Below are 27940 nucleotides of genomic sequence, written 5' to 3'. Positions count from 1 at the left end.
ATTTACAACATCCTGTATCTTCCCTAGTTCTAAAGTACTAAACTGTCTTACATGAAAAATTGTCTTTCAGCCTAAGCCTTTTGCTTTGGGTCTTTAATAATTAGGATGTAGGCATAATAAATGTAATTGTTTGCTGAGCTGTTTAGGGTCTATAAAAGCAAGTTCATGTCTTTGAGTGTTTATATTTGTATGATGACTATTTCAATATGTATGAAAAGAAAAGAGGAAGAAAATGTTAATGCAATGAGTTTTTGGGGTTTTTTTTAATTTTTAACAGAAATTACTGGTTATTACATTACTTTTATACATTATATTAGTACAATTTGCTGAAGTGAAAAATACATAAAATCAAACACTTACTGAAAAACAGATACTCAAAGCAAATTTATTTTCCTCATAGTGTTGTGGATCTTAAATAATGAAGAGAACATGTGCAGTGCAATCCAAACAAATAATTCTTCAGGACATTTATTCATGTCAAAAATTGCAGTTAAAGGGAAGGCAAACACTCATTTACAAAAATGTGTGCTTTAAACATGAGAATGAATCTACTGCATCACTTTTTCTATCTTGGTTCTCAAGGATTCTTAAGCAAATGAGTTTAACCATCAAACTGTGCTCTCATCCACCAGAGAAGCTTCCTTTAATATGACATTTAGAAGACAAACATTGTATTGTATGATTTTTAACTTCAGACAGGATTTGCTAAACTATATTTTTTCTCTAAATATTAGTAAATCCAAGCTGTAAATAAGCTTAAATCTTTTGATACTTAAAGGTGAACTGGAATTTACTTTAGATGACTGAGTTTGATGCATGGATGGCTTTTTGGATGCACTATTGCATTTTTTCTATTAAAATACATTAGAACAGTTTTAGAGATAACTTTAAAGGTCACCTGCTAATTATCCATGCTGAATATCTTCAAATGATGTGACATATTGCAGAATGAAGCACAACCATGAGTGGTGTTGGAATCAGTGAACTTTATAATCAAAGGGATGGCAAACGATAAAGGTTTACCTGGAAAATTGAGCAATATTGGCTACTAAGGTCAACAATTATCTTCTATTCTACAAAGATGAGTGCCTTTTTTTCGCATCATATTATTCTTTAACCTTTTTCATTCTTTATTTTTTCTTTTTTTTAATTTTTTCTGGATAAACATGAGTAGCATGAACAACAGCATCACTCACAGTTCTGAGTCAAATTAATGCTTGCAGGGAGAGTCACTCAGCAATGACAGTATATCTGAGATTTGACATGCTGATACACCTAAAATCATTTTCCTTCCTCTGGGACTCTGAATTCAAAAGTCTCAGCTTCTTTTTGTTTCATTATGTTTTTCTGATTGCTTAGAAGACAAAATAAACCAAAATTTTATTTTTAGTCCTGTTATGAACTCGCTGACAAGATTTAAATTCAGCTATCTGCAGAAATATGTGTAGAAATCTCGAAGTCCAGTAGTGACATCCTGCATCCAAAATATGTGAGTAGTATGGGCACAGTTTGGCTATCTGTGAAACCCTGGTGTTTAGGGACAATTTGGGGTATTACACAAATAAAGAAATATTGTAATTATTCTTTTGCATACAGTTTTGATAAAATAAAAATTTTTCAGAGCCAAATTTAATATTTGGTAGCTGAGCACCAAAAAGAAAGCACTCAAAATTTCTAAAAATCTAGAACCTATTCTAAAAATCTAGAATTTATGAACCTTAACTTATCCAGTTAAATATGCATTTCAGTACAATGCCTATTTTGCACTTTCTTTCTTTCAGCATAATTTCAAAATTTCTCATTCCGTGGCTGTACTCCTTTTATGTCATATCACTGACCTTTTCCCTCTCATGTCATGACTGAAGTAAAATGTCATTTATTTCCTAATAAAAGTAAGCTTTTTATTCAGTCATCTGCATAATTGTGTAGAAACTTATGGTGTTTTGAGGGTAAATCATAGGAAATAAATCTGGATACGTAACTTCCTATGAAAAAGAAAGGTAGATGTAAATTGGATTAATAAGACCCAACCCTACTTTGGAGACAGTTCAAAGCTTAAGTTTCAGGAGCAAGGAACTGAGGCAGGAGGCAGACCATGACCGGAGTGTCTCAGAGGGTGGGGCTGTGTCCCTGCAGAGTGGTGACCATTCTGCACTGGAGTGTGAAGCTCCACATCTGCACCCAGATTTACAGAACCAAACCCTGCATTCAGAGCAGTAGATGTGTTGCATCTGTGTCTTGATCTCATGCTGTGCAAAACAGGAGGTTAAAGCTTGTACACTCACCAGTCCTATATATACAATGGATAAACAGAAATACTCAACTTTTCCTATACAAGTGGTCTTAAGAACTTTTGCATTTTAGAGTCTTTAAGTTTTCAAGAATTAGCTTCATGATCTGGCTCTTAAAAGACATGTAGGAGTAGAAATTGGAAGTGCAGTGTGAAGCTGTAAGGCATCTCAAGTGAGCCACGATGTGTATGGATTAGCTCTATGAGTCTTAGTCTGGAATGTGAATCCCATCTTAAATTTCAGCAGTTCTCATGTCACGAAACGTATTTTGTTCTATGACTAAAATCTGTAGGCCTGATATTATTTTCTTGGAATCATTCACAGAATGTAATTTGTTTATACGAATGTTAGCAAAAGGGAAAGATAAAAGTTGTCCAGAATGATTTTAACTTAAAAAATTGGAGCTATGGTTTGAAGGGTCAAGTCTTTTCATGCTGATGATATTTTTAGGTCATTAGTCTTGTGTTGATATTTCCTCCTAAAGCCATATTTCAAACTTTACTTTTGTTTGCACTGTTGTAGAAGTTCCATTCACTATATGATAGACTTCAAGAGAAGGTATGTAGAAATTCAGATTATCAGACACATTTCCTAGCACTTTAAGGCAAGTCTGACATAGTTTTCTTTGATTCTCTTTGGTCACTAAGGATTTCAAAATCTAAAGTTTGTCTACATGACATCTTTATATAAAACAGAAATGTGCTACTTTGTGGAAAAGGAACCACATTAAGATCTATTACTACCATGTGCATGTGTCATCTTTCTAAACCTGTGCTGTTTGATGAGTGGTATTTATGCTGCATTTGCACAGGGTAATGTAAGAAGATCCCTAAATCCCTTGGATTATGTGTTTGGTATCAAAACTATCTATCTAAATCTATCTGCTTATTCAGATTGAAGAACATAATTCTGAAATCTAGTGACAAAATCATTAATATCTTCCTAGCAGCTAATAGGCACTAAGCTCCTTATATGCACTCATTTGCTCCCCAATTCTCAGAAAAAATAGTAGAAGTAGAATTTGAAAGAATATGTTCTTTATTGGCATTACTGTACCTGACAGAATAATTTTAAAAAATCTTTGTATTTTAAAAAAAATTTTTGATTAATATCTTTAGGAGCAAAGACTACACTGCAATATCAGAGGTCACTAAGATATCAGACTTGGCAAAATTAAATATCATCATTTCTTGAAATAGGAAAATAAACCAAAATAACTGTTTCCTTGAACTGCAAATTTGGCATTACTACTCCTGTCTGACTAGGGTGCATTTCACAGATATTTTTTTCTGATTTTGCATCCTCAATAGATTGCAAATTAAAGTTCCATCCTAAATTTGTTTCTGTTGTTCCTGTTCTGTCAGTTTTTGTAGCTTAGTTCTCTATTGAAAACATGCATAGATGCATGAAGGCAGCTTTAAGCCCTCCCCATTTTTTTAATTAGTCTGAAGGGATTTCAATGTAACCACAAGCCTCCTCCATAGCTGAAGAACATTTTCTACTCCCTTACAGAGCTACCTCAATGGAGTTAGAGAACACCTCCTGCCCCCCTGAATCTCCATCCATATAACCAATTGTGCCTGTGCAGACACAGCTGAGCTATGAGTGTTTAGCTGCCCAAATAAAATTTAGGGAGCTGATACTGCTTTCTTTAGAGCATGTGGAAATGTGGGAAGTGTTTTCCCACATGAACACAGAGTCACCAATGTGGCTTGTGCTTGTAACTTAACCCCACGTTTATGCTTGGTGTCCATACACACACACGATGAAATGAGCTTCAGGTGACGTTCAAGACTGTGAAGGGTCCACTGTATCCCCTCTGACAAAGGCCACGAGTCAGTTTTCTGGATAACAGTCACTAAAGAACTAATCCCCAAAGAGCCATATGTCCTAGGTCCAGTCTCCCTAGCAAAGCTCTGGGTCAGTGACCAACCCATTGCTTATAAAGTTCAAGATTTCTTTCCAATAAGTTTTCTGAGGAGATGCACAGAGTGCCTTCCCATTGGGTAAAAGAAATTTCTTTTTAATGGTCTTGGGATTGTCTCAGCAACAGATCAAAAATATACTATTATTTCCCTTTCTCTATCCCCACACCAGAAAGAAATGTAATTTCATTTTTGCTAACAATCAAATTAAGAGGAAAAGTCCTCCAAAGATAATTTACCTACAGTTCCTCTTTCCCTAATTTTTTGGCACACTTCTGCAGATCAGTTCATAAACAGTGTCATATTTAGAAAACCTGAACAAAACTTGCAACACACTTGTCTGGGACAGATTACTGAGTACAGACAGTCACTGTTGCAATAGAAGCTGAAAAAACTTGTATGAGTAGGAGTTGTAGCACTGTACCTTATCTGCTGCTCATGAATAACACCTGCACCCATCCACTTTTAAAGAAATGAAACAGCAAAAAATTCTAATAAAACCTCCTAAGTGCTTTATGAGTCACTGGGATATTTTTAGTTTCGTGTGAGCAAGCATATGCTGAAATAATTTAGTGTGTGGCAGTGTGGCATCAAATTAGTTAATACCATCTTACCCCACAGGTAGAGATGACTTTAAAAACCTTTAAATTCACAGAAGTTGATCAATCAGTTCTGGGCTGTTTACTGAATATGCCGAGTGCCAAATCAGGATGACCAGTAAGGATCTAATAACCTAATGCTTAGTTTATTTTGTAGGTGAGAAAACTGGCTTTTTTTATTGAGAAGATCAACTGAGTAGGGGGACATGATCTCTGATATAATCTTTCTCTTTCTTCACACGAGTCTTACCAGTGCTACTGCTCATGTGGAAACAGGAGTTGAAACAAGGCTGACCTTCCTTCTCATGCAAATTTTTACTCTGGAGTCAAATAGAAGACTTTATTTTAAATTATCATGAGGGGAAATCTCCCAACACTGGCCAAATCTGTCCGGTGTTCATATTGCTCCAAGTCCTTGCTAGCTGGTTTGGAATTTAAATTCTGATTTCCAGCTCAATGGCACGATGAACTGCCACTGGACCTGCTGAATGGCTCCAAGTAAAATCTTTGACTTTTTTTTTTCCCCGCTATTTAAAGGCTGAAATCTTCTACAGCTCTTTGCAACCGATTTGTTCCCACCCCCAACAATCTCCAGGCATTTTGCTTGTCAAACAACCCAACACCAAATGTGCTGGTTTTGTTTGACCTATATTACAATGCAAAGCTACTTGGTTCTTTAATTCACCGCCAAATAAAGCTGTTATCTCTGGATAAAGGGAACTAGGCCAAATGGTGATAAAGTCTCAGGGATGAAATGAGATTAAACCAGTTCTACCTCACCTTGCTATTTACTAATTATATATGTGCGGGTCAGCAGAGCTCACTGTCTAATCATATGTCTAAAGGTCACTTAAAAGGGGTAAATGCCCATAAATTAATATCCAGTGAAAAGTATTAATCGGCATAAGGATTATACCTGTCCTTTTCTTTCTTTTTGTCTTTTCAAGAGCTTTTGGGGGCATGATACATAATATATATAAAATTACAATGTGATTTTAAAACACAAGAGGATTTATACACTTTTTTTTTTCCTTTAAAATTCAAAATCACTTGGCAAACTTAATTCTAGTGCAGAGCTACAGTCAGGTCAAAGAACTACCTCTCATTTATTTTTTAATTAACACTTGGCAATATTGTTAAGGAAAGCGTTACTCAGAGAGCTGGAGTCATGTTAGCACCAAAATTGTCTCCAGGGCATCAGACAATGCTGAGAGGTTTTCATGGAAGCTTTTTTAGAACAGTGGCTCACTTTACGTCTTTGTTGGCACTGCATAAACAAACACAGATCCCTCTATAAAATGGATGACTTATAACCAAACTCAGTGTGCAAGTTTGCTTGGCTTGTTGAAGGGGAGTGAAGGGGAGAGCAGGGGTTTACCAACTCTTGGCCTGCCCTGCTTGAAAATACAGCCAACAGAGAAAGCTGCAGGCAAGGGCAGTGGTGTAACCAGGAGACACACTGCTGTTTTCAGACTGCCCCAGAGTATCCAGTCAAACTGAGAGCTGCCCCTCCTGGATCCTTTTCCCTCTTGGCCCCAGCTGTTCGTTCATAGCTATCCAGGCACCTCAGCAAAACAAGTGCAAGTGGCAAGAGGATCAGGTGCTCTGGCTGTCCTGTCCACACAGCTCATCCTGAGGGAACATCTGGTGCTCAGCTGATGAGAGCAGGATTTGCAGCTTCACAGCTGCTCTGCTCTGAAACACACACCTTGCCAGCCTCTTGTCCTCCCTTTCAAAGGAGGGAGTAAACCAAAAAATGATGGTGGATGTCTAATACACAGAGGCCACAAGTAAAGGAAAGAGAGCTGAGAAGGCAGGGAATACATCAGGGGTGAAGGAGGGCAAGAGAGAAAAGCAGTGTAGACAGAAGGGAAGGGCAGTCAGAGAGATGCCTCTGTCTGCAGTGTCCTATAGATGAAACAGGTGCAAGAGGAAAAATGTAGGGGAAAATGGTATCAAAGCACTAAATCTGACAAGTTAGAGCACATCTGCTCTTTTGAATTTCAAACAGTTCACAGAAGCATGGAGTGAGGTATTTAGGTTCAAAATAAGAGCGCACACGATATCTGAAACATAGAAAGCTGAAGAAATGCCAGTTTCAGGCAGGGCAATTTCTTTGAGACAGGACACATATGGAATAAGTTATCATCAAAGCAATGAGCATTAGCAGATGTCTAGACATCTGTATGAAAAGAGAGACACTGTTGGTATATCCTGACATGGTAGGGATGTGAGATTGCATTTAGAAGTGAACTGTCCTTTTAAAAAAGAACAGTTCCCTGCATCTTTTCAGGAGCAGAATGACCTTCTTCAGAAACTCTAGCTACTAAATTTATAAATTGCTCTTTCAAATGACTCTGAGATCATTTAGTCAAAACTACTAATGCAGTCATTTGAGTTCTTCTAGCAGGCATTTTCATTTTTCTCAAATCTTCATGAGAAGGGACCAGAGCATCTTGTTTCAACCAAAGTATATCATCTGTCTTCAGTGTCACTCCTTTAGTTCTGGATACCACATATTTTGTAAATAGGCAACCACTACCCTCAGGTACTGACCCACTGGAATGTGGACCTTGCATGCTCAGTACTCTGTTGCAGTAACTGATCACCACCGCACTCTGTACACATGCTTTAATTTCAGATTTGCCTGGCTTCGGCTTCAGTCTTCCAGCCAATACTAGATGAAGGGGCAATGATGTGAGGTGGGAGAAAATAACCTCCTTATCCTAGCCATGCCCCCTCTGGCTACTGCAAAAATTGATGCTGTCCTAGTCAGAATGAGGAACACCCTCAGCAGATTTGCTGTGAGGAGTAGCCAATATAGCCAGAAGGTTATATTGCCATCCAGAGGGGCCTCTCCAGGCTGGAGAAATAATCCTCTGCACTAGGACAAGATGAGGCTGACAGTATGGGAATGAGCTTAGCAGAGAAGGACCTGGGAGTCCTTGGTGCTCACCAAGTTGAACATGAGCTAGCGATGTGTCCTTCTGGCAAAGAAGATTAACAGTATCCTCAGCTACATTAGGAGGAGATGCCAGCAAGTGGAGGGGAATTATCCCTCCCTTTCATTCAATACTGCTGAGAGTGCAACTGGAGTACTGTGTTCCGTACTGGGGTACCAGTGTAGGAAAGACATGGACATATCAGAGTCAGTGAAGGGTCATTCAGATGATAAAGAGACTGCAGTGTCTCTCATATGAGGAAAAGCCAAGAGGGCTGGGGCTGCTCAGCCTGATTAGAGAAGGCTCAGGAGGGATTTTGTCAGGGCATCTAAATATCTGAAGTGAGGTGTAGATGGGCCAGGTTCTTTTCAGTGGTGTCCAGTGACTGCACAAGAGGCAATGGGCACAAATCGAAACATGGAGATTTTGTCTGAGCATAGGGAAGAACTTTTTTTACTGTGCACTCACTGTGCACTGTCAGAGATTTCCTAGAGAAGTTGTGGAGACTTCATCCTTGAGCATACTAAAAAACTATCTGTACATGTTCTTGGAAAATCTGTCCTAGGTGGCCTTTACTTAGCAGGGGAGTTGAACATGAGGGCCTCCAGAGGTCTCTTCCAACATCAACCATTCTGTGATTCTGTGATCTGATACAGTCATCTTTTGTACAATTGACCCTAGCTAAGGGGGACAAATACCACAAGAAAGAGTAAATGCCCTATGTAGAAGGCTTTGATGTTTGGTAAGTTTCAGTGCTGCAAAAGAAAGAATCAAACAAGTAAAATATTCTAAATTGAATTCTAAATAACACATGTAACATGTGGATTACATTAGAAGTGTTTTGAAGGTCTGTTACTGAGCATTGGTGTTAAATGGCACTGTATTGAATGGGAAGAAGCAAATAATAGTATGGAAAGGAATCAATGTTAAGTAGTGTAGTAGTTAACAACTTTGTTAATGAACTGGAAAAGGGGATTAATGTAATGTTAATGAAACTCACAAAATAGTATCTGTTGATCTGTTTCAGATATATATATTAAAATAATGGGATCCCATGGAAACATAAGCTAGAAAGAAAAAAACAGTTCAGGAAATTATGTTTAGCACAGAGAAAAATAAGTGAGTTTTCATCTGTATGCATATATAGATTGCGTGTATGCATAAAATGAGAGAGTAACATGAAGGAATAATTTTGAAAACCAATGAAAGTGTGAAAAGTTAATTAAAAGTGGAAAGTTAATTAACTCTGATTTGAAAGAGAGCAGCACATAAAACCATGGAGTTTTAGGCTTCCTACTAGTTCTTGAAGGGTCTTGATTATCCCTCATTCCATAATACAAGGGTATCTCAAAATCTCAAGAACATTCAGCCCTGCAAGGAAAATGCTTTAAAGACAATTATTTGAGTATACTATTATTTTTGTCTTATAGACAGGCAATCTATGGATAGAGGAAGATTAGTAACTAGAACCAACAGAGGACTTTCCTAGGAGTTACTGTGTTAAAAAACATACAGATTGACTTGAAATTAATATAATGAATTAATGCAATTCACCAGCTCTGCTTCTTACCCTGTTTCTCTTCTAGGCCTCACTAATTTAATGGCAGGGACATTTTCACTGCCAAGGAAGCTGAACTTCGATTACCTCTGTGTAGACAGTACTTCCTAGCTGAGTGCTTTAGCCAGTACTAAAAACAAATCTTTGCCACAACTGCAGGAGGGAGTTCAAACTTACCAGCCAAAAAAAAAAAAAAGGACAGAGGAAAAAGAGAACAAAGAAGGATTTTGATTTGACTATAGGTAAAACAATTTTACCATATGTAAAATGTATTCAAGTCCAGAAAAATGTCTTCATTACCTAAGTATTTAAATAAAATATAGTTTGAAATAAACTTAACAACCAGCAATATTTACAGCTGCTTAACCTCTTTAATCAAGAATGCTTAGGAAAAGAACCATGTCCCAAAACTGTAAATGCAGTTCTGACCTAAAGCTCTGTAACTCTCATTGTTCAAGCTACTGAGATCTTGATGACCTCCCTCTTCATCTTGGAATATCTGCCTTTGATGATGATGTTAATTGGACTATAATGCTTATGGACTGAGATACTTCTATGCCACATTGTCTTACTTTCTATTCTCCTTTAAGAGCTCAAGTCTTGGACTTTGAAGTATTCTCATGCCACATAGTTCTATGAACTCCACCAGTACTCTTCCACCTTCGACTTCATGATACTTTTTTATTTAAGGGGCTAGAGGAAATCTTGGGTTCCCATTAAACATTTGACAGACTGTTGGCTAGGAACTCTTCAAACCAAGGAATTGCATCCGCTATTCAGGGTTACTCAGGGTTATTCAATCCTCCTAAGTTTAGGTATATAATTTACTTGTTTTTCAAAGTTCAATTCCTACTCTGAATAATCCCCTGGAGGAGCTTGCCTTTTACAATAATTATATAGGAAGCATAAGGTGACTGACCTCATATCTCAGTCATACTTAAAACTCTGAAGTTGAATGCTGTTAAGGTCCTTTTCTGGTGTTTCTCTTTTCCTAAGTGCTCTAACTACTTTACTGTTAATATGAAAGGACATTTCTTTAAGAGAACTTTTGTAGATACCTACAAAAAGAAGAATTCAGGACTATGGGTTTTACACAGAATGAGGTGGTATTCCCTGAACAGAATGCCAGTTGTACAAGGGAACATGATTTCAGATATACGTCATTCTTCAGGTTTCCTCTTGAATAACAGCTTATGCCACCACATTCATCCCCATTCAACAGAGAGTTGAATGTGGTGAACTGTATGCCTAGAGAAGAGAGGACAAGGTTTCATTAAGTACCTGAACCTTGTAGCACGTTTGTGTTATTCACAACATGTTTGTGTTGTAAAGATCACAGGGCTGGTAGCAGAAATAGACATATACCTTACATCTCACTGAAGATCAGATTCTCATCTTAATTTCTGAAACCACATGAACACTGACTGATTTAGTGAGACAGCAATAACATGAAAATACATGGCTAACATGCTCACTGAGCATGGTCCTGGACATTATGGAAAAGAATCAACCAAACCATTGCCAATTTAACACAGTGTGAGGGTTATGCTATTTCCTCTGGAACAGGTTGATTAACCTAAATACCACACTTATCCCAAGCTAGGACTCAAGCATGGAACTCTGTAAGTTGCTGCAGAGATCCCACATGAGCTGCTCAGTGATCATTGCCTTGCCTGGCAAAGCACAGTAAGGTCTGCCTTAAGGACCTCATTGGCATTTGGCCCTAAAGGATTTGCCTAAAATTACAGAGGATATCTCTGTATTTTCTGAGAAATAATCCAAATTTTTTGATGCCCCAGGCTAGCATTTAAATCAATGTGCCATCCTTTCCTGATAAAAATCATCTCACCTCAGTCAACAAGTTAATAATGTTTTGATATGTAACTGCTTAGAACATACACTCAAACCATTACAATTAGTTCTGTCTCTCCACTGGTGAGGGATATTGACAATTTTGAAGGAAATGGCAAAAAAAGTCACACAACTGATTAAAAAGATAGAGGGAGTGATACATAGGGGAAAGACTGGAAGATTCAGACAAGATATTTAGCAAGTTTAAATAATAATCAAGAGGAAACATGGAAAAAGTATATTCATATTTAAGGGACCCAAACCCCATGACAACATACAGATTATTTAACATAGAGAAGCAATGAAAAATGGCCTTCAACTTAAGTAAAAACTGCAAGAAAATTTCTGGAAAGCTACAGTATTGAGTTGAGTACATATCAGAACTGCACTGTAAATTGTATGTTTCAAGTCCCTGACAACTATCAGAGTGTGAAACTGACTCTTGAGAAAGAAGCTGGGGATGTTACATCTCTCTAACACTTAAATTTGGACTGGACATGTTGCTGAAGTTTTTAAGGCACCATACTGGTGAAGACTTGGGCTAGATGAGTCTTGTGTTACCTGCAACTGAGCAAGAACTTTCAAGATTTCTGCTGTCACTGACTAAAAAAAAGTTGACTGTATAACAGAGCATAAGCAATATCATTTCCTGTGATGGGGCCAGTAATGCATTAATTAACTTTCTTTGTCCCATTAAATAGTTGGGCATCATATGGGAAGAGTTTAATCCTTGTAACTAATAATTCTGTCAATGAAACTGATCAGTTAAAAAAATCAATCTAAAAACTGTCAGAAAGAGTTGAAAAGTAGATTAGTCTCTTTCCTATTTCCATGTTTCTGATGTTGCTTTCAGCAGGCAATGAGGTTGCTCTTTCTCCTCTCTCTGCCTATTGGAAAGAAATGTGCTCCCTTTCCAGATACAGACCTTGCTATTTTGTATTTAATCCTCTGTCTCAATCCTTCTTTTATGAGGCTGGCATATATACAGTAAGATTTCCTTCCCTAGAGGAATCAGAAAATCTATGTAGCCTTTCCCACATCAACAGCATCCAAGGATACAAAATCTGCTAAGAAAAAGCAGACAAAAATTGCTATGGACCAATTCCTGAAGTGTATGGACACCCATTAGAATAACAGATTCATAGATTATCCTGACTTGGAAGGGACACAAGATCAAGTCTAAATCCTGATTCCACACAAAAACTCTAGAGGTAAAAACATATATCAAAGAGTATTGTACACACATGTCTTGAACATCAACCAACTTGGGGCTATGGACTCTTACCTGAGAAGATTGTGCTAATGATTGACCCACCTTCTCAGGACATTGCATATTCCTAATATTCATTGTGAATAGATGTATCACCATGATACAGCTTTTTAAGCCATTCCCTCTCATGCTTCAGCAGATACCAGAGACAAAAAATCAGCACTTTGTTCTTTACTCAGCTTCACTGTGAAGTTGTAGACAGCAATGAGGTCACATCTCAGTCTCTTATAAGGTGAACAAACTAAATATCCTCAGCCACTCCTCCTGAGTCTTGTCCTCTAGTCATTTAATGCTCTTTGTTGCTCTCCTCTGGATACATTCTATTATTTCTATATATTTCTTATATTGTGGGACTCAAAACTGCAGTCAGGACTGTGAGTTGAGCCTGCACTAGTGCTGTGTTGTGGGACAATCATTCCTTTCCACTGCTTACCTATGATGTACTTCATGCACTCCAGGTTATAACTGGACCTTTTGTTTCCCATGATACATTGTTGACTCATATTGAGTTTTCCATCAGCCAAAACCCCTAGGTTCCTTTCTGCACTCTGTACTGGTTTGAAAGCAAAACCAGTGAGACTCCAAGTCAGAAATACAATTTAATAGAGAGAAAAGAAACAAACAACAAAAAGGGTAAAAATAAAATAAGATAAATGCAATAGTACAAAGGCCCACTGACAGAGTCAGGATGCAAACTTGACACCCTGTTGGTCATGGTGTTGGAAGTAGCCCAAAATAAGTCCTCCTGGAGTGACAGATGTGGCTCTGTTGGAGTAGAGATGATCCTCAAGAAAGGGTCCAGTCATCCTCTGGGAATCCAGTGCAAACAGGCTCCCTGGGTGTTTGGGATTGCTGGTTTTATCCCGGTGGAAAGGCTTTGGCTCCTCCCACTGGGTGGAGCATCTCCCAATGGGATGAGGTGATGTTATCAGTCACGTGAGAGGCCTTAAATGGCCCATTCACAGGGGATGTCCCTCGGAGGAGGATGGGTGGAGGAAGCGATAAGGAGGCACTGCCTTATCTGGTGTTATCAGTTGTCCCATTTACAGAAGGCATCTGCCCTCTCTCGGCCCTAGAGTTACAAGAGATAAAGAACAATATCTCCCTACCGCTTCAATATTCTATGAAAATAGAATACACATTTTTGGTTACATTTTTCAACCCAAGACACACTACAACCCTTGTCCCCTCCTTCTATGCATATATCCAGGATCACATTTTTCCAGGTGCATAATCTGGCATGTGTCCTTGTTAAATTTGATATGGTTGGTGCCTGCCCAAAGCTCTAGTCCATCAGGATCTCTCCTAAATGTAATCAAGAACTTATCCAAATTTTGTACTGTTGGCAAACTTAATGTGCACTCAACTCATTTGTTCAGGTCATTGATAAAAATATTGAAGAGAATGAAAGGGCCCCTAAAATTGAGTGATGTGGAATCCCACTGGCTGCTAGCTAGATATTCCCACATTTAGTGCAACCCTTCAGCCAGTTGTCACTCATTTCAGTGTGCACATGTCTGTGCTGGACATTTTGTCTTGAAGGATACTGTGAAAGACAATGTCAAAATCTTTGTTAAAATTAAACAAACAAACAAAAACAAGCAAACAAACAAACAAAACACACACACAAAAACAAACAAACAAACAAAACCAAAACAAACAAACAAAAAAACCCAACCAACATTCAACAACATATCCACTATCTTGCCTCAGTCCAGGAGGAAGGTAACTTTGTCATAACAGGATACTCAGTAAGGCACGATTTTCCCTCCATATATCCATGACAGCTTTAACACATGACTGCATTGTCTTTCATGAGTTTTTTAATACCTCATAGAATAATCTTCTCTGTAATTTTACCAGGAACCAAAGTAAGCCTGGCAGACCTATAATTGGTAGGACGTCCTCCTACCCTTTTTGAAGTATGAATAACATCTGCTAGCTTTCTCTGCAGATCTCCAATATCATTGATAATTAACTGAGAAAAGTCTCTCAGTAACCTCCCCCAACTCTCTCACTACTCTGGGATGAATCTCATCAGGCTCCATAGTCTGGCCTTAAATTCTCAAAATAGGGCTAGCTACCTAAACAGCTTTTCTGAATTTGCTTAATTTTACTAGCCATTAAAACATTTCTTAAATAAATATGTTGCCTTTAAAACTATTTTATGATGTAGTTTTAGGATATATTTTAGACTTTCTAGGATGAAAAAAATCTCAGACCTTCAGCCCTAATCAGACTGAGATATTCAAAGTTTTGTATAATACAGCTTTGGTTTTATTTCAGGGTTATACACTGGAGTCAAACATGCCAACCCAAGCATATTAAAACATCAGATTGATCATACAGACAAGTTTCTTACTGTGCTTCTGTTGTTGTTGTCTTAGTAGTGACAGTGACAAAATTAAACTTCTTCTTCATCACCACATAAAAGAGGTAAATGACCTGGGAAAATAAGCTGTAGCTTATTACTCATCATTACTAATAATTGAAATGCTTCCTTAGTTCCATTCAATGCATATAGTGAAAAAGTAAGAATGTTTCTGACAAGTTTTACTGTAGAATGAAGCAAAAGTACCATGATGTAACCAGTCACATAACTGGTTTCATATGCAAGTGCTAAATTGCTTTCTGTGGATATGGAATTCCCTAATGGTTTTCAGGAATCACAGATCAGTGACTTGATAATTCTGGTGGTTGCTATTTGTTTTGCAATTGTTTTCAAAATCCTTGCTCATGTCAAGTTGCTGTGGTCTTGGGTTATAGTCAATATAATGTATGATTCTGTTTTGTTATGGTCCTCTTGCTATAATTGAACTTCTACCATCTTCAGTGAGCTTCTTAGACAAACATACAGTTTATTAACAAAAATTTTAAATAATTAATTTTATTTAGTGATCATTCACATGCCTAAGACTGCAGAGATGGCACAGAGATAATGAAGCAGATCCTTGGCCACTGCCTTTACCTCTCTGCCTTGGGAACTTCTATACCTGAAGAGATTCAGTTATTCACCTTGACACAGCTTATACTTAGAAGCATTTTTTTCTTTGTGGTTCTATGTAGTGTAAGAAATAATCAATCAATCTATCTATTTATTTATCTATCTGTCTATCTATCTATCTACCTACCTATCTATCCTCTTTGCATTCCTCCCTTATCACCTATAAACACATCAAAGAGTGTCTAATAGGGAAAGTAAAACCTGCAATAACTGATAGAAGGTTCTAGTACACTCTGAAGTGACTGATGGTGAGGACCTTTGCTAGATGATATCTAGTCCTATATATCTTAGACATGTCATTAAATTTCATTGGTAGGTTGAGGCTGTTCAAAACCTCTCCAGACCAGTCTGTCAGGAAGGTCCGTGAAATCCTCCTTTTAATCTTTGTGGAAGGCTCCCGACCAGTTACTTTAAGAAAGTGAGAACCCATGTTTCCATAGGAGACCTGTAATTTAATTTCCATATCTTTTAAACTAAGCACTTAATTTTTAAAATTTATTATGTTTCTTGCAAATGGTTTCTTGTGCAGGATTTGGTCTTTTAATTAAGACATATTGACTTTATAAAGAGAATATACAAATAGGATTTAATTGTCAGATTCAGGTGAAATAAATGTTTTTGCAGTAACATTTTAGTTTCTGGTTTGCCAGAAGATGCCGCAAAAAAAAATTTCATTTTTTCCGAGTAAATAATTTCATTGTCTAATTACGACTTAACAGAAAATGATATTATTTTCCCATTATTATGTCTGCCTCACTTGCAGTGTTTAAAAATTTTATAAATATCTAAAGAGAAATTCTACTGTAGCAATAGAAATTCTATCCTAGTATATTAAAAAAAAATCAATATACATTAATAAATGTAAGCAGACAACAAAATTGGTGAATTTCCATTATTTTCAGTGGGATAAAAGTTCTAAAAGAACTGCAAGACAAATAAATATATTTAAGTCTTGTGTCTCAGAATTCAGCAATGCTAACCCGAGGCTCCATAAAACTCTGGAAAATCCTTGAACACGTTCATAAATCTAAGATGTTTAGGGTTTCTCCATACTTAGAAAATTAGACACAGCCTTTGGAAATTTCATGGTAGTGCTTGGGTTTCCTTAAAAAATCTCAGGCACCTTTTAGGATACTGTCAGAGGATTCCTGACTGAATATTTTCTCAAAATCTTGTTTTTAACCTATTTTTTTATCTTGGAGTATAAGCAGAAAAAAAAAAAAAAAAAGATGGACCTGATTTGTCTCTTCATTAAGATGACAGAATGTCACAGATATGTTTTATTCTTTACATATTTATTTCCAAAGCATAGAACTTCTAAGAGTTATCAAGGGATTTAATTTGTGTTGCATTATCAAAATGTCTGCTACATTAAATTAGACCTGAATTTAACTCAAGGTTTATCTTTTTTTTTTTTTTTTCCCCTTGATTCAATTCTGATTAGATTTCTGATTGGCAATAAATTTCTGGTTTTCCTTGTTTCTGGTGTGAATGCCAGTCTGTAACATTTTTTCTCTGGTGTTAGAGGTCGATAATTTTTGAACAGCTCAGCAAGAGATATTATCATGTCTACTTACACTTATTTGCCTCTACTGATACATTTGAACATATTAACATAATAATTAGGCATTTCAGATATGCCTTAATGTTTTGATGTGAATTGCTGACTACCCATTTGCTTGTATGTGCTGATGTCATGCTCATTATCATGAACTTTCAGAGCACAGGTACATTTTTTTAGAAAACGAAGCTATGTCCTAAGTACTAAGAATATGCAGCTTATTCAAATACACCCTTAAATAAACGGCTGTCTCTCTCTTCCTCAGTACTAAAAAAGCCTCCAGAAATCAAACAAAATAAATCCTTTTAAATGATAACTGACTTAAATAAATTTTACAAATTAGTAGGAATATTGAAGACAGCGCCATGCTTCTAAATATTAACAAAACTGACAGCTAAGAAAAGGAAAGCCAGTCTGTAGATTTCTTCATACAGAGGAAAAGAGTAAGTTCTCAGTTTGTTACATATGGCAGAACATGAAGGTGGAAGAGGGACTCGGGTTCTGTCCACACACAGGAAAACATCTCCAATCAGATCCCTGGCAACTGTAAAACACAAATCAGTAGCAAACTAGGCTGCATTTATTTTTGTGTACCCAAGATGATTTATTCCTCTTATAGGTTGAGCTTATGCAGCTGGACAAGTCTCATTTGTTTTTCTTTTCTTTTGAAGGGTTTATGGTTGGATGAGGACTTCTAGGCTGAAAGAAATTAAAGTCCCTGCTATTTAGCTCAACTACAGTTTCCAATCCTAAAATCTCTGCTGCTTTTGGACCTACCCTGAGCCAAAAACCATGATGGGTCGTCTGGATTTACCTCAAATATCACTGCATGATGTTACATTGTGTGGTCACTCAGGGGTTGTCTCTTATCAGTATATTTTATTTAGAAACCTCCCATTTCGATAGTTACATGTTGAGGCAAGGGAAACCCTTGCAAAGGCCTTCATGGGGTCAGGATGCAAAGGGTGAATCATGAGGACAAAACACTCAGACTGTCCACCAATCTTATCCTGAAATGGCTGCACCGGAAGCAAAGAAAAGCTTTTCTTTTTCTCTCTGGCCCAGTAATAGGTATTTGGGAATCCGGTGTAGAATTTGAAATAAGTTCCTGTCATGCTGGAACTTTGAATTATCAAATTAAATACATTTAATTAATGATATTTACAGCCCCCATGGTATTAATTAAAACAAACTTATTTTTCTTTTATTATTTACATACTGTTGCTGTGCAGCTATGCACTTGGAAGGATAATACTGCCTTGAGATGCCTGTTTTATGGCATCACTCTGTGCTAATGAATAGAGCTGTACTGGAGCTATTCTTAAGCTGTACTGGAGCTTCTTGTTCTTTTTTGAATATGTCACAAATAGATAACTACAAAATAATAACTTCTGTAGTTAGACTGTGTTAAAGAACTGTTTGTTTCCATAATGACAAACCAAATCTACTTTGTAAACTCATTTTTATGTTAAAAAATAAAGTCTCTGTAGTTTTTCCAGATCACAAGTTATTTGGGACTGAGAGAAAAAACACAGAGGCACACTTAGGGGGGAAATCAAAAAAGCAGTAGAAAGTCTGAAGGGACAGTGGCCAAGGAAGTGCTTTTAAGTGTTTTTAAGATTGGTTTGAGTTTCTGCTGTATGCTATGGCCAAGATAAAGTTGGAAATGCCAGAAGTGACTGTACCTATATAAGCACAGTAAGACTTGGAATGTCCCTACTGGTCTAAGAGACTCAAGATTTGAGACAGTACCAGATCAAAATGTTCAGAGATGAGAAAATTTCAGACAAATCAACAGAACAGACTCATGAGTGCAACTCTGAAGCTGATCCTCTTGGTTTTTCAAGTCACAGCAGCAGCGAAACTGGATATCTTAATCTATAAAGAATATTCAAGACAGTAGCTTGACATAGTCTGCTTTATGAATTTGCTCAGTTGCTGCGACGGTGGTCTTTAGACCCCATCTTCTACGACTCCTAATTACCTGGGAAATTTATTCATTTTACTTCCCCTCTAATTACCCTGTGGCTTTAGGACTGATTTATTCTATTTCCCTACATAACTAATTTATTATTAAGAGAATTTAGCCAATATTAAATGCTTTTATCAAAGCCTTTTCACCACAAATTCTTTGTGCAGGGCAGAGTGAAGAGGGTGGTCAAACTGAAAAAGGAAAAATAGGCAAACATATGAAACATTCTTTAACTGTGCTGATACCCCTAATAGCGCATTGGACCTATTGGCATCCATAGATAATTAAAGCTGCCAGAAGCTTGGTCAAAATTTTTAATTAATGTAATTATAGACTATTTTTTAAAATTAGAATTAGCTATTAAGAAATTTTCATGTCGTTACAGTTCATGGGCACTGACACATTGGGAAGTTTCAATGGTTTTCAGAGGTGTTGTGCTGGCTCTGTCAAGGTCCAAGCCTGGGAACATGAATGGCACATTTCTCTGTACATGATTGCTCTAGGCTGGCAAAATTGTTCTGTGGCCTGCCACTGTGAGTGACACTCACCAACAGAGACAAATTCTGGTACACCACAGATTCCAGGGCTTAATAAAGAAAGGTGAGGGTGTGAATAAATATCTCATTTTTTTAATCAAGTGTCTTTGCCAATTATTCAGAATTGTTAAATTATGAGCAGCAGGTGGGAAAGTATAACAAAATGCTTTAAAATAATAAATATGGTGTATGAACTACCTATTAAAACAAATCACAATGTAGATTTTTCCAAATGGAGAGAAGAAATTAAAATCACTACAATTAGTTAGATGAGACTACAAATCTCAGAGAAACAAGCTAGTCACTTCCTGAGAGGAGGAACACACTATTAGTTTGCATTAATCTTGACAATAATGTCAAGAGTTTCTGATCTTCTGAAACTCCATCATATTCCCTTAGGGTAGCTTTCACAATTATCACTTGCATCAGTACTGGGTTTGTGAGGTTTCCCGGTGAGTCAAAGCGGCAGAGAGCTGACTGCAGATAAATTAATCCCTTGTTTTTCACCTGAGTCAGAGAGCCGATCTGACTTGGTAGATGTACAAGTGCAGGATCTCAGGAAGGGAGGAGGAACACTATTTGTAGCAACAGCAGCACAGTTTTATAGTTCCTTAATCCAGGGATGAAACCACACCTTTGGAGTATATTTTCTTTCCTCTCTCCCATCTTCTTCAATGTCTGGGGCTGCCTGTAAGTCTTTGCCAGTTTTAACTTTTAACCCTCTTATAAGAGTAAGATTCTCTTATAACCTTATTTCTCATCATCTGTAAACATAGACTCAAGGGCAGGGGTCTATAAAGCCTGTCTCTTCTAAAAGCAATTGGATGTGCCAGCATTAAAACAGAATATATAATCATTTTCCATCACCAATTAATCATGGTTTTGCATGAGAGTCAAATCAAGTTCCAGGTGGTTCTATCAGCCTATAGGAAAAAAAAAAGGAACATTGTTTTGCACAAATGAACTTCAATGTGATATTTACTGTAATTACAAAGAAAATGCATGGAAAAGTTTTGAAAATGCATGCTAAAGTTCTTCAAAGTTCTCTGCTCCACCTTACCATTTTCTCAGCTGAGGACTGCACTTTTCTGACTTATTTAGTAATCATCTGCCAAAGTACCATCCTTCTCCATTCCCTAGTATACTAATTATTTAAGTGGTGTATCCTTCAGGAGGGGTTGGAAAGATGCCTGTGACTAATAGGATGAGATCAATAATAATGAAGGACATATTTTCATCTTTTTCATCAAAGTAAATGGTACAAAGAGGGGCTCAGATATTTTTTCTCACTAAAAGGAAGACTATAGAAGGATGACATTGCTGATATTCAGATGTTCTAGAGGATGTGTGATTGATGTGATGGGGAGTAGATATGTCCATAATTGATTGTTCAGGTAAGTGAGTTCAAGGGTTTATTACAGACAAGGTATCAGATCCACACAGCACTGCCAGTAGACATCAGTGATATCCACAGACATAGTTAGGGTGTGGCTATAGGAAATGTAGAGCAGGTATACTCACTTCTCCTTTCAGTAGTCCATTACTCTTCTCTTATATGGTCTAGGGAGCTTAAAGATGAGGGGATTTGTCATGAAAACAGGAAAAAAAAAAACCAAACAAAAAAATCCCTCTTCTCACACCCTGGAATTAAAGCACATTGAGTCAAACTGATTAAACTCTGATTGGCTTAGCTGTTTGTATAGCTTTGCTCTTAAGAATTATTTATAGAAAATGTTTCCTTCCTTGGCAAGGTTATTTCAAGAAATCATTCTACATTACCTGAGAAAACTCTAAACAGCTCTATACTGACCTGGATGACATGGGTTGATTTTAATTGCGTTTTGCTGCTTTTTTTTGACAGGTGTTTTAAAGTGAAGAGCAGTTTAATGATTTTGACCCATAAACATCCATAACAATACAAGTTTTACCTTGCCAAACTGTGCCAAAAAGTCGTCATGGTTTAACCACAGTCAGTAACTAAATGTCATGCAGCCACTCACTTGCTCCTCACTGTCCTCCCCAGTGAAAGAGAGAACGGGGGGGGGGGGGGGGGGGAAGTAGATGTATGGCTTGAAATAACAACAGTCTAAAAATTAAATTTTAAAATACATGCTAGTAATAATAGTTATTATAGTGGAAAAGAGAGAGATGGGAATAAAACCTGAGAGAAAGGAGTGATGCACAGTACAATTGTTCCTGCAGTTTATCTACTGGGCATGGTGTTCTGTGGTGTGGAACATCCCTATGGCCAGGTCAGGTCACCTGTCCTGGCCATGCTCCCTCCCAGCTTCCTGAGTAGTTCTTCACTCACAGGGCATGGGAGATTCCTTGACTTGTTATCAGCACTACTCAGCAACTCCCAAAACACCAATGTGTTATCAACATTATCCTCATACTGAATCCAAAACACAGCATTTAAGAAGAAAATGAGCTCTATCCCAGCTAAAACCAGGCAGTTCTTTTATGCAAGACTGTCCTGGTGTCAGAGAGAGCAGAGAAGGGCTTTACCAGTGAAGAAATTGATTCTATAAGTGTGCCACTAAGTACATCTAAGGACCTAAATGCTGATAAATTGTCCTGAAAGAACCTCCCTCCCTCAAGAAATATTACAATGTCCATTAGTGTGCTAAAATTATGCAAAAAGACTCATTTACTTTAGCCATGTTCCTTTGCTTGTTCCTTTACTTTGCAGCATTCCTTTGCTGTACCAATGCTCCACTTTGTCTGCAGGGAATATTTGAAAAGCTCTTTGCACATGTCCTTTTATGCACTCATTTAAGCTCACTATACTGACTAACCGTTTCTGTAAAACCTCAAGTCACACAAAACAATTCAGGAAAGCCTTCTGATGTTACCTGGCCTGAAAAAAAAGAATGCTTTTGCGTTTTTTTTGTCTGTTAGATTTGTCTTTCCTCTAAAACACGTGTCTTTTTTACACATACAAACACACAAAACTCCCACCATCCTCTGATGTGCTTGAAATTATTTTTCCTAAATAGTCATCTGTTTTTAAGGACTCTTCCTGCTGATCCTTTCTCCCATGAGGACAACTACTGTCCTTAATTTGTCCTATGCGTGGTTTAGCGTATAGCTGCTTATGATGTATGTTTATGTATATGTAATAAATTACGAAATTAATGATTTTACATTCATCTCTTATTTACAGGAGAAATTATGGAGTCCAAACACCTTCATGTCCCAAAAATATTAAATAACTTGAAATAAAGGACTACACATATTAACACAAGCAAAATCTCCAAATTTTGTTGATTAGATTTTTCTATTTTGAAATATCTTGATCATTTTTTTATCACAGATTTTGTTAATCAAGACTAAATTGAAAAGTACTTATACCATTATAAACTAGATTACATTGCATAAGCTTATAGACAGCACTTAGCATAATTAAAAGTTAACTCACACAACTTGTTAAGATATTCAGTAATAGATGAAGTTTTTTCCTTTTTATTTCCGCTCTGCTACAAGAACATGAAATGAAACAAACTAAAGCCAAATTATGACATCTCAGGTTGCTTTTCCTTGAGATTCTCCTCGGGGTTGCTGTTCCCTGAGGTATGTAGGGTTTTTGAGCTTTTCTTGCCCAAAAGGTCCAACGCCAGAGCCAGAGAAGACAAACTGAGTCTGCCAGTCTGTGTTTCCAAGGTTGTTTATTCTTTCATTATCTCTCAGTTCTTTCTCAGCTCTGCCAGACATCCCCAGCAGAGCAGGACACGCAGCAGACTGGGCAGATCAGAGGGTCCTGGACTTTAGGTACGGTCTCCCTGACCCAACCATCATCCACAACGTACTTTTTATTTACAAAATCTTACCAATACTTATTACCTATGTTAACATGTCATTTCTACTCTAAACCAATCCTTGTGATACAACTCAGCAGAAAATGGGAGATGAGAACAAGAACAAGGAGAACAGGACCACTCCCCAATTTCTCCATCTCGCCTCTTCAAGCCCATATGCTAAAAATCCTAGATTCTGCATTTACATTCTATGATAAACTAAATACTACTTATTTTGAATTCTCTCAGCTTGTGATTCTTTGTACAATGTGGGTATTCTCTCCCATGGCCAGGAATCAGAGGCAGTGTCCTCCTGGGTTCTGTGTGAGGCTGACTGTCCCCCTTGTACAGATTCCAGAACCCCTGTCCAGTCTTCAAACCCTCCAGGGTGGCCAGAGGGATGTCCTGGACTCTGACAATGACATATCATCACTTAAAGAGACCCTCTATTTTATTAAAGGCCTTGCATATACATGTCTGCTGAAAGTGAGACACATGGCAGTGGTTAAGGAAAAAGAGAACTTTTGAAATCTGAAAACAGACTATAAACCCCAAGGAAATGAATAATGTTGGAGTGCTTCAGTTACTGGAAAAAGAGAACTCCATTTGAAAATCTCTTGCTAGGTATGAGGAGTCTGAGAGAGGCAGCTTCCTATCCCATGTCCCAGATCACTTTCACAGTTTGCATAAGTGGCTGAGGAAAGATGGCAAGATGTAGACATGCTAAAGAGCTGTGCTTTATAGGTAAAATGGCGTATAATGATTGTGTGAACACACATATTTTAGTCAAAACAAACCATTTTAAAGATACATATGGAGGCTACATATGCCACATAAGGAGTGCCACGACTAAAGTGTACTACATTTCTTTAATAATATTTAGGTTGTAATTAAAAGTGATAAAACAGTATCTGGTCTCTGGTATGGCAGAAGAGCTGGCACTATAATCAGACTTTGGAAGAATTAGAAATAAAAGGCAACAAGATACTCTGAAAGCTTCAACTCATTAATGTAAGGAAAAAGTCAGTCAAAATTCACATCTGCATGGGACATCTTGCAGGCAGAGAGATTCTCATTTCATGCAACTTCTGAGCCAGTAGGACCTAGACAGTGTAACATCAATCCAAAAATCATGTAGCTGTTTTACTGCAGCAACATAAGCAGGTATTTCTGGTTCTTCTCAGGGTATATTACTTCAGCATGAGCAATACATGGATGCTGTGGTGGCCTTCGTCCCATTGAGTGTTGTTCAACTGCCTGCAATTTACCATACAGACACGGATAAAGGTTAGTCAGACTTTTATCTCCTAGGGTATAAAACATACCAGACAGAGCAAAACCACAGGAGAATCTGTACCTAGGACTCAGTTTTCGTGCATCAGAGTGGTGGTCTCACACCAAAAAGTAAGCAAGAGTGTAGGGTGAAGAAGTGCTTGTAGTCTAACTGGTATGATCAGGTATTTGAAATGTAATTATCTCTTTTGTAGACAAAACACCTGATTCTGAAGAGCAAGAACTTCAACTATGAACAACAATTAAGCATGTGACTCTTCACTGGACCAAAAAAATCTAACCCCCCGCCCCTTCAAAAAAAAAAACCAAAACAAAAACAACTCCCCCTCCCTGCTTTTACCAATGCTCAAAATAATAGGGTTATCTTCAGTCTTGAGTCCAGAGAAGAAAGCTCTGTTTCACTAAAGGCTGAGTAGGATGAGGATTTTTCTTCTGGTGTTTCTTTAAAAGTGTCTTTGTGGGTTTTTTGTTAATTTGGGCTTTCTTCCCTGGTTTTGTTTGTTTGTTTGTATGTTTTGACTGAGCTATAGGGTCTTTTCAAGTTTTTATACACAGTTTCACTTTTTATTGCTGTTCTTCCACGTTTTAGTATTTCATTAATGGCTCTAGGAGTTTGCAGCATAATGAAAGAAACGCAAATATTTTATTTGAACAAATTCACTGGATTAATTACTGAAAATTAAAAAAATCCCCTTCTCTGCCTTTCTCTTTCCCTTATCTATGTCACATTAGATATTGAAGTGAATGATTATTAGAAATGCAGAAGTTGCTAGAGCTTCTGGGATCTTGCTTTGGAAGTGCATCTTTTCTAAGCATTCATACAAATTTAGAAAGAGAGGAAATTGTATTTTCAATGTATATAAGAGAGGAAAAAGAGAGCATGTGTGTGGAAAGCTGGACAGAATATGATATGAAGAGGAAAAGAAAGGAGACAATACACATCTACACTTTCTGCAATCTTCCCTTAAAATAAATAGTATACCTATATCAAATCATTACATAAACCTAGACTGTATGCAAATCTGCTTCAGTGCAATTAATATGAATCATCTAGCTGAGTAATAAAAGAAAGTTATTAATCATTTAATTCCAGTTTTCAGCCTCTAGTGACTGCAAATGTTGCTATCTTCAGCAGGAATCCCCAACTAAACACAGCTGTTGAGAAGCTAAACATTGCTCAGGAGGTTACTTTCAGCAAGTGATCTGTCACTGCCTGATATATATTCCTTCATAAGAAAATCTGCTACCAGATGTGTCCATAAGTATGGCAGCCTCTCCCTCCTGATGATTGTACAGATGTTTGCTATGAGGTAGGCACCTCCTGGGCTCCTTCCTCTCTTTCATACCTTGTAGTAAAAGAGCCCTGTGGTGAATGTAACACATTACTCCACTTATTCCTTTAAATATTCTGAGACATTAATCTGAATTCTTTCTACATGCAACAATTTACATTACATAGGTCCTGAAAGAGCCATGTGAAGTTGTTGTACCTGTATCTCAACCCATGGAGAAAGGGAAGAACTTTAATTGGTGGCACGCTGCTTGAGAAAAAAGGTCAATCGCTCTTTTGAAATAAGATTGATGTAGAAGAGGGATAGTTTGTTAATTCTTCTTCTTTTCTCAGTCTTAACTGCATAGTTATGTACCACAGCTCCAAAGAAACCTTTTACTTCCCAAAGATCAAGGAGTCAGAGAACACAAACAGGTGCAGTGTTGCCTGACACTCCCATATGTATCACCTAGAATAATCCAAGGCAAGATTATGTTCCACAAAGTGCTCCCCCGAAAAAGCCACATGAACCACAGAAGGAAACTTAAGTTTGTCTTTCCTTGTGATTTTCAGTGTCTCTCATGGCCAAACTGGGAAAGAATAGCTTTCCCTACTTGAAGCAATGAATTGTAAAACCAGGATTAATATTTTATTGACTTTTGGATGAAAGACTCATAGCTTTTAATGTTCCCTCCATCAGATACCTGAGACATCCAGTTCAGTGTTAACAAACGTTGTGCACACAGGTTTTTCAACTACAGTTTTAAGCTTTCCAGATGAATTGTCAACTGAAACTATGTAATTTCACCACAGTGAAAACCTAGACTGGTTTTACCTGTTCTTGGCAAGGAAGCAAGGAAGCAAGGAAGCAACCTTAACCAGTCATGGATTTACTTGGGAGGGTGGATAACAGTGTTGAAGGAAAGAAGAAGAGAGAAATGTAAGCATGAGTGGCTACTGCTTGCATTTCTGCATCACAGCCATGTCACAGTGCTTTCTGCTTCTCTCTGAACTTCTTTAGGGTAGTTTTTCAGCCTATGCATAGTGAAAAAAACTAGAACTAAGGAGGGATTCTAACAATTGTCTTGTTTTTCTCAATCTGGCAAAGTCAAGAGTAGTTAAAGACCCTCTCCTTAGAAAACTAGTTTCTAAGTGCTTTAACTCCCCAGAAAGAAAAAAAATGCTCCCCTGTATCCTCAAACCATAAGTTATTGTGTAGGTGAGGCCACATATCCTTCCCCTGAGCTTTGACTAAAAGCAGAGGGCCTCAAGATACTCGGACTCTGTCCCTAGAGGAATTCATAATTATGTCCTAAGAACAGGCTCCTCGACATGAATAGGCGTGGAAAACCTTGTCTGTGGATGCTAAACATGAAATATATACAAAACTGGTTAGATCTGATAAAAAAAAATTAGTTCTGGAAAAATGTGGAAGGCAGCTAGTTATTTAGGGGGTATAGTAATGAAAGATAAGATATCTCTGGACTTTCCCTACCTAGAGATTTTGAGAGACAATTTTATTACAGCACGACTAAACTTAAATGCCCAAATTATGTGAACTTGTCCCTTGGGCCCTTCAAAGAAATTATTTTAAATTCTTTTCAATATAACCCAGAAATAGATTTTTTATATATGTTGGCATATGGCTGTTAAGGGTTGTTTTTTTCAATTTAGTTGTGCAAGCACTATTTGATGAACAATGTATTGGCCAGATTTTGTCCATATTTGTCAAATAAATTATTCAACAAATCATTTTCGCTTTATTTGATCAGCTATAACAGCCTTTCTGACTCTTCTGCAATCTAGATACCTTTTAAATAAATAAGTATTCTTGCCTCCAGAGACTTCAGGAGTCGAACAGCTGGTTTCCATCACCATGGTAAAAGCCTTGAGGGTGATTCTGGATGAATACCATTATTCTTCCCTGATATAGGAAAGTGTAAAAAGAACCAGAGAAAATTTTTGTAATTTAGGTACACAAGAATGTTTGGAAAAAATGAGTTCTAAGTTGTCTTTTTTGGAAAAGAGACAAGGTCCTGGATCCTGATTTAATATGAAGCAGCTAGGTAAC

At 37.4% G+C, this 27940-nt stretch overlaps 1 long non-coding RNA gene across 2 annotated transcripts in view; it reads left to right on the top strand.

Annotated features, from left to right (window-relative positions):
• LOC134550277 (uncharacterized) overlaps window positions 1–27940 on the top strand; it is a 76633-nt gene that overhangs the window by 10664 nt on the left and 38029 nt on the right. The window lies entirely within an intron of this gene.

This window comes from Prinia subflava, chromosome 4 (genome assembly GCF_021018805.1).
Source record: "Prinia subflava isolate CZ2003 ecotype Zambia chromosome 4, Cam_Psub_1.2, whole genome shotgun sequence".
NCBI classification, from domain to species: domain Eukaryota; kingdom Metazoa; phylum Chordata; class Aves; order Passeriformes; family Cisticolidae; genus Prinia; species Prinia subflava.
The sequence above is the reverse complement of the archived record's forward strand: the minus strand, read 5'-3'. Positions and strand labels throughout refer to the sequence as shown.